Here is a 6199-nt window from a genome sequence, read left to right on the forward strand (position 1 = left end):
GGGAGTCTGATTCCTTCTTTATCTATATACACCGCCATTTTGTTTTTTGTGGAGTCATTTTTTGAAATCGGTCGGGCGTGACTTTATCGGTGTGTTTACATATTTATCCAATAGCAGACGATTACCTAACAATAGGGAACCGCACCCTGAGGTGAGTCATCGAGAAACAATAGATGGAACCTAAACGTGTTCCAACACGCTCAAGGAGAACAATACATCCCCTTTATTTTAAACAATAGGACGGATTCTGTTTCAAGGATCTAAGCGCAGTTTCACTTGAATCGCTACTATCTATTCAATTTAACCCAAAAATAAAAAAAAATAAAATAAAAAACTTGGACAATAATGAGTTAGATGGTCAGGTCTGGACACGTAGGAAAAGTGAATAGGTTCAATTTTGACGTTCTGAGTATTTAACATTTTTGGTTAGCCAAGTGGTGAACATTTCGAAAATCTAATTCCAAACCGGAAATGACGTTATCAAAATTCAAAGTCATCGTAGAGACTTATGACAGGCATCATTGGAAAGGTCTTGTTGAGCTGATTCAGAAAATATATACTTTTATGAGTCTATATATTGTGTAAAATAAAAGGGCTGTATTGTTCTCCTTGAGCGTGTTGGAACACGTTTAGGCTCCATCTAATGTTTCTCGATGACTCACCTCAGGGTGCGGTTCCCTATTGTTAGGTAATCGTCTGCTATTGGATAAATATGTAAACACACCGATAAAGTCACGCCCGACCGATTTCAAAAATTGACTCCACAAAAAACAAAATGGCGGTGTATACAGATAAAGAAGGAATCAGACTCCCTGGATAGTCAGGGTAAACTAATACTAGTTTTTTATTACTTCATATGAGTGTCAGGGATTTTCTATGCACAAAACACTGCAGGTCTATGTGGTTTGATGCACATAGCAGTTATCGCTGATTATCGTCTCGTACTAATCTTCAAGCGAACCAGTTACCGGACTATCAGTGTTTCCAACCATACCCCGTAATATATAGTGTTTCATTATATGGGGTGATACGTAACGAGGCTGTGCGGTAGAAGTGTGGTACACTTCAATATACATTCGCAGAAATCTGTTATGAATTTGTTTTCATGTCATGAAAATTAACTCTCACAGCCTTTGTTAAAGCAAACTCTTAAATGTTTTTGTTGCGCTATGGTTTTACCTTTACATTATTTTCTGTTTTGTGTTCTATTCAAGTGCAGTGCTGGAAAAACAGTCTTTGACAACAGCAATGGTATTTAACTTACTGTTTTTTATTTCTGTTACCATTAGTAGCCCTGTGACTGGTAATATGGCGCAGATAAGACTTTTTGATTGGCTAAAATTATTAAAACGCCTATTTTTTCACCAAAATGTGAATTCATTTTAAAAACAAACAACACTTGACCTATCAAACTGATTTACAAACATTTACTTGTTTTCACGTCTATAACAACATAACCCTTCTCCGCGCTCTCTGTTTACATTGCCGGTAATATGGCGCACAAGGACGTAGCCGTGTGCAATGTGTAATATAAATCATATAAAATAGTTTTTAGCTACTGGCACATATATCATAAACATTTTAAGTGTTTCTAGTACGGATCAGTAGTACAGTAGTGATCTCAAGTGATAAAAATCTTGAAGTCGTCTAAAATAATGCAACATGGTGTCGAAAATTACACAATAAAACAACATGACAATAACATCTTAACATCAGGTCGCATGCTTAATATTTGCAGACTTAAAATTATTCATCAGATTTTAAATTTCTGTCTGAAAACATGAATCTTATGTAGTATTTACCGTTCAATTATAATAATTTCAATCTACCCAAACCCATTTGCGCCGTATAATACAGTGGTATGCAGGTTTTTGTTGTAGAGGAAAAATATGATCGATGTCGTTCCAAAGTCTAAAGATGTGCTTAGTGTAAAATGAACACTTGCCTAAAATTTCTATGGCCGACCATTCATGTACTTTGCTGTTTTGTACCTCCCTGGACGTGTTTTTAGTCAGCAAATTTGCCACAAACGAGTATTTTACATGTATTTTCAATGGCGACGTCATTTGCGCCATATTACCGGCCGCGCCATATTACCGGCTTTTGTGATATATCTACAGTTTTGAAACATGCCTGAGTCAATTACATTGATTGTGTATGAACATAAATAACCCTAAAGCTCGAGATATATTTCTTCAAATGATAGAAGACCACAGTCTAATAGACTGCTTGAGGGAACAAAATTTGGAAGAGAAACAATATACCTGGTTAAAGCGAAACCCTGTTAAAATGGTAAGACTTGATTTTTTTCTTGTTTCTAGTAACCTGTTCACTAATGTAGATAATGTTGCAATTGATCCTGGTTACAGGACAGATCACTCGATGATTTTATTAAGTATTAATTTTGGTAAATTTATAAAAGGCTGATTTTACTGGAAAGTGAACAATTCTTTGCTCGAAGATACAACATACGTAGATGAAATCAAACAATTAATCGAAGAGATTAAGATATGATATGGCCATATAACACAAGTTTCATAAGAGCCTTTGGAAAATATAAGCAATGAATTTTTTACGATTAAATATTGATAATAATTTGTTTTTTAAGCACTGTTCATGAAGATCAGGGATAACACTCTTTCCTACTCAGCATACGAAAAGAAACAAAAAGGAAAAATTGTAGTAATTGAAACATTAGTCCTTTCTAAGATGAATCGTCTTATTATGAGTTTACCTAATCCAAGTATAGACATCATTAAAAACATCAAACTATTTTCTTTGGTTTTCAGGTCCGGACAAAATAAAACGCAATACCATAATGAATTCCTATTGATATGGAGGATTGCGAATGATAAATCATGAAGTTTTAATGTCTATCGCTCAGAAGATATATGAATAATAACTCTAAATATTTCAATATGGTTATAGATTTATACCCATTCCTTAATAATTTGACCACATTTGGTTGCAATTTTTGTAAAATCAACATGAACACAGTTAGGAAAAAATGTTGGAAAGATGTTTTCATAGGCTTTTTAGAATACAAAAGTATTATAGAAGCAATGAGACGTTTTCTTGATACTTTAAACATGACTCACCTTGCAATAAAAGTGTTTACACCCTACTCCCATACAACCGTTGACAGTTAAAATCCTGAACACTCAAACTAAGGGATGCAAAATTATCTATGATTTTATGTCTAATTTTGATAATTTTCCAAGTTCTAAGAGGAAATGGTGTGATGAGTTGAACCCTGCTGTTAATCTTAACCATTTCATAAACTACCCTTTTCTGTCACTAAAGACCCAATGCTTCTATGGTAACAACATAGAATCAATCAAAGAATACAAGGAACAAATTATATGCTACAAAAAATTGGGATAAGAAATAACTTAGTAGTTTTTGTAACACACATAGAGAAATCTTAAAACATTTGTTCTTAGATAGCCGTGAAACTATAACTGTCTGGAATAATGTAAAAGAATGGATAACAAACAAATGTCCTACTGTAGTTTTGAACTGGTCAAATATAAATATTATATTGGGAAATGTAACATTTAGTAAAGCTTTTGAAGAGTATTCAATTCCTACAATAAACCTACTTTGACATATTTTTTTCGGGGGGGGGGGGGGGGGGGGGGGGGGGGGGGGGGTTGACATCTTATTTTGCCTTTACTCTTTAGATTCAAATTGCGGAAGAAATGTAGCTAGGTTTTACTTACAATGATGCATACAAGTCTATCACTGGATACAGTATATTGCTGTAACATTTGTTTGAACATTTGAAATATTCACCATTAGGTGGGTCATACCTTAAACACCAAGTCAAACGTTTACTTCAGACAGAAATGTATAATCCCAAAAAAGAAAACAGACTATCTAAATTCAATGAAATACGGGATAATTATACCATCCTGCTTGACAATGAAGATTAAGTGTTTATTAAAATGTCAAAAACTCCCCCAAGCACTGCACTGCTATTTTGATAATGTAGTATGCTCTTTCTGATCTTGTATCTTTTTATTTTTCCAATTCCTTTCTGTTTCCGAACTGAGTTATTAGGGGCAGTGGATCTAAATTGAAATTTCTGTTACAGAAATGTCCGTTTTTAAGGGTTTTTATTGTGGAAAATTTTATAAGATTTGTTCCCTTATTTATAGTTTTAAAAAGTTTTAAAAGGTCCAAGAATTTTTCCCCCCAATAAAGCACTTTTTTTTCCTACTTTGTAGTCTTTTGTTTCGCTGTTCCGACTTTTTTGGCGTCGAACATGACTAGAAAACCACTTTATGATCTAATTGTAAGATTACTTTTTTAGTATAAGGGAACGAGTCCATTCCGTTAAAAAAAGGGCGAGTTTCGTCGCTGACATTTTAGCATTTTAAAATTTCCGAATGGAATTTAATTTTTTTGGTATTTGACTAAAAAATTTTTAACTATGCTTTTTACAAAATACCTAAAAAAAGATTAATCTGTATTATTATGGGTTTTTAATTGTGGCGTGTCTTTGTGGTGCGTGCGTGGTACGTACGTGCGTGCGTGTGTATATGTACATAATTAAAATTTTTAAAAAAAAACCTCTTTGATTAAGAAAAAAAAATTTTGTCTGCATTACTGCAACGGTTGTTTCCCCTTCTCTATGTCTAAAAATCATTTTTTAACATTCCGATATCTTGAACTATGAAAAAAGTTTCAGCAAAAATTACAAAAATAATTTAAAAGTTTTCTTGTTACCCTTTGTTCTGTAGTGCTAATATTTGACTATTGTTGTCACTTTATCGGAATAGTTTGGTCACACCAATATTAACCCTATAAAAGCAATACCTGTAGTCTTTGCAGACTGGCCCTTTAAAAACCACTAATCGCATGTTTAAAATGCTCAATACCCTAATTTTATTTAAATGCTTTAAGTAATTTATCGGATCGTTTTTTAAACAAATTAAAATGTTCGGGGACAGGGAAACCCTAAAATTAAATCCACAATTTTAACATCAAACCCAAAGAGGTTCAAATTTATATAACCCCCCAAAAAAATTTTACATTTTTTTTTAAGTGATAATTACATATAGTTTTTTCCCACGAAACCGGTGAAAATAATTTACCCTAAATTTTATTTATTAAAAATTACGTCTTTTTTGATAAATGAATGCAGCCAATTTTGACTTTTCGGGTTTCTTATTTTGTGTATTAGATCGAAGACCTGGCCTTTTGTAATTTTTTTTCAAAAAGTCTTTTTCGCTTCATGTAAAATTATTGCTATGGCCCATTAAAAATTCTTTGTTTAAGCCCTCGCATAAAATTGTTTTGTAACAAGGGACAAAGGATCACGACAGTTTTTTTTTCTTTTAATTGTGATTAGAATTTTTTTTAAATTTCAGTTTTTAGTTTTCCCATTCAGGTTTTTAAATTTATTAAAAAGATAGTATTATTTTTGGTTTTAATGTTGCAGATAAATGTAAATTTTGGGGGTTGTTAATTTTTTTCTAGAAATAAAGTCTTAAATAAAAAAACTATTGACAAATCGCTGACAGTGGGTTATATTTTCTGGAACAATGTCGAATTGTGTGATAATGGCTTATTAATGCGTTCCACAAAGATTCAATATTCGGATCGTTTTAATTTTTGTTCAATTAACGATATTACCCCAAGATTGGGTTTCCAAAATTATGCCTTTGCTGTGACAAAAATTTTACTTTGAAAAAGTAGCAAACTATCCCGTCGAAAGAAATAAAATTATGCAAGATGATATACCAAGCTGGGCAGATAAATGACTTAGCTGTGTTTCATATCTGTCTCTTGGCTTGTTTTGTCGGGCCATATCTGGTACCGGTCTTAGTAAAGAAGGCTTCTATATACCAAAATGTTTTGGGATCTCTAGAATCCAGCACTGCATGATACAGTTGCCTTTCGGGTAAAAGATGTATTAAAGATGCACCCTAAAAATCGACAAAAAAGAAATTCTAAAATTTTGGTTTTTATGGTCAACGATGAAAAATTAAATAGATTTATCGAAATACACAACATGTTTAACGTTGTCAAAGTGATGACAAAAGGGACAATTTCTGGTACAAAAGCGGCGTTTAAATGGCTGCCAAAATGGGTAAGAGTTTTGTTTCAGGACTTAAAATACTGACACCGTTACAATTCATTTGACAAAATGATCGATGGTGTTGGGGAAAACATTTCATTTTCCCACTCTTTA

Source organism: Mercenaria mercenaria, chromosome 1, assembly GCF_021730395.1.
Source record: "Mercenaria mercenaria strain notata chromosome 1, MADL_Memer_1, whole genome shotgun sequence".
NCBI classification, from domain to species: domain Eukaryota; kingdom Metazoa; phylum Mollusca; class Bivalvia; order Venerida; family Veneridae; genus Mercenaria; species Mercenaria mercenaria.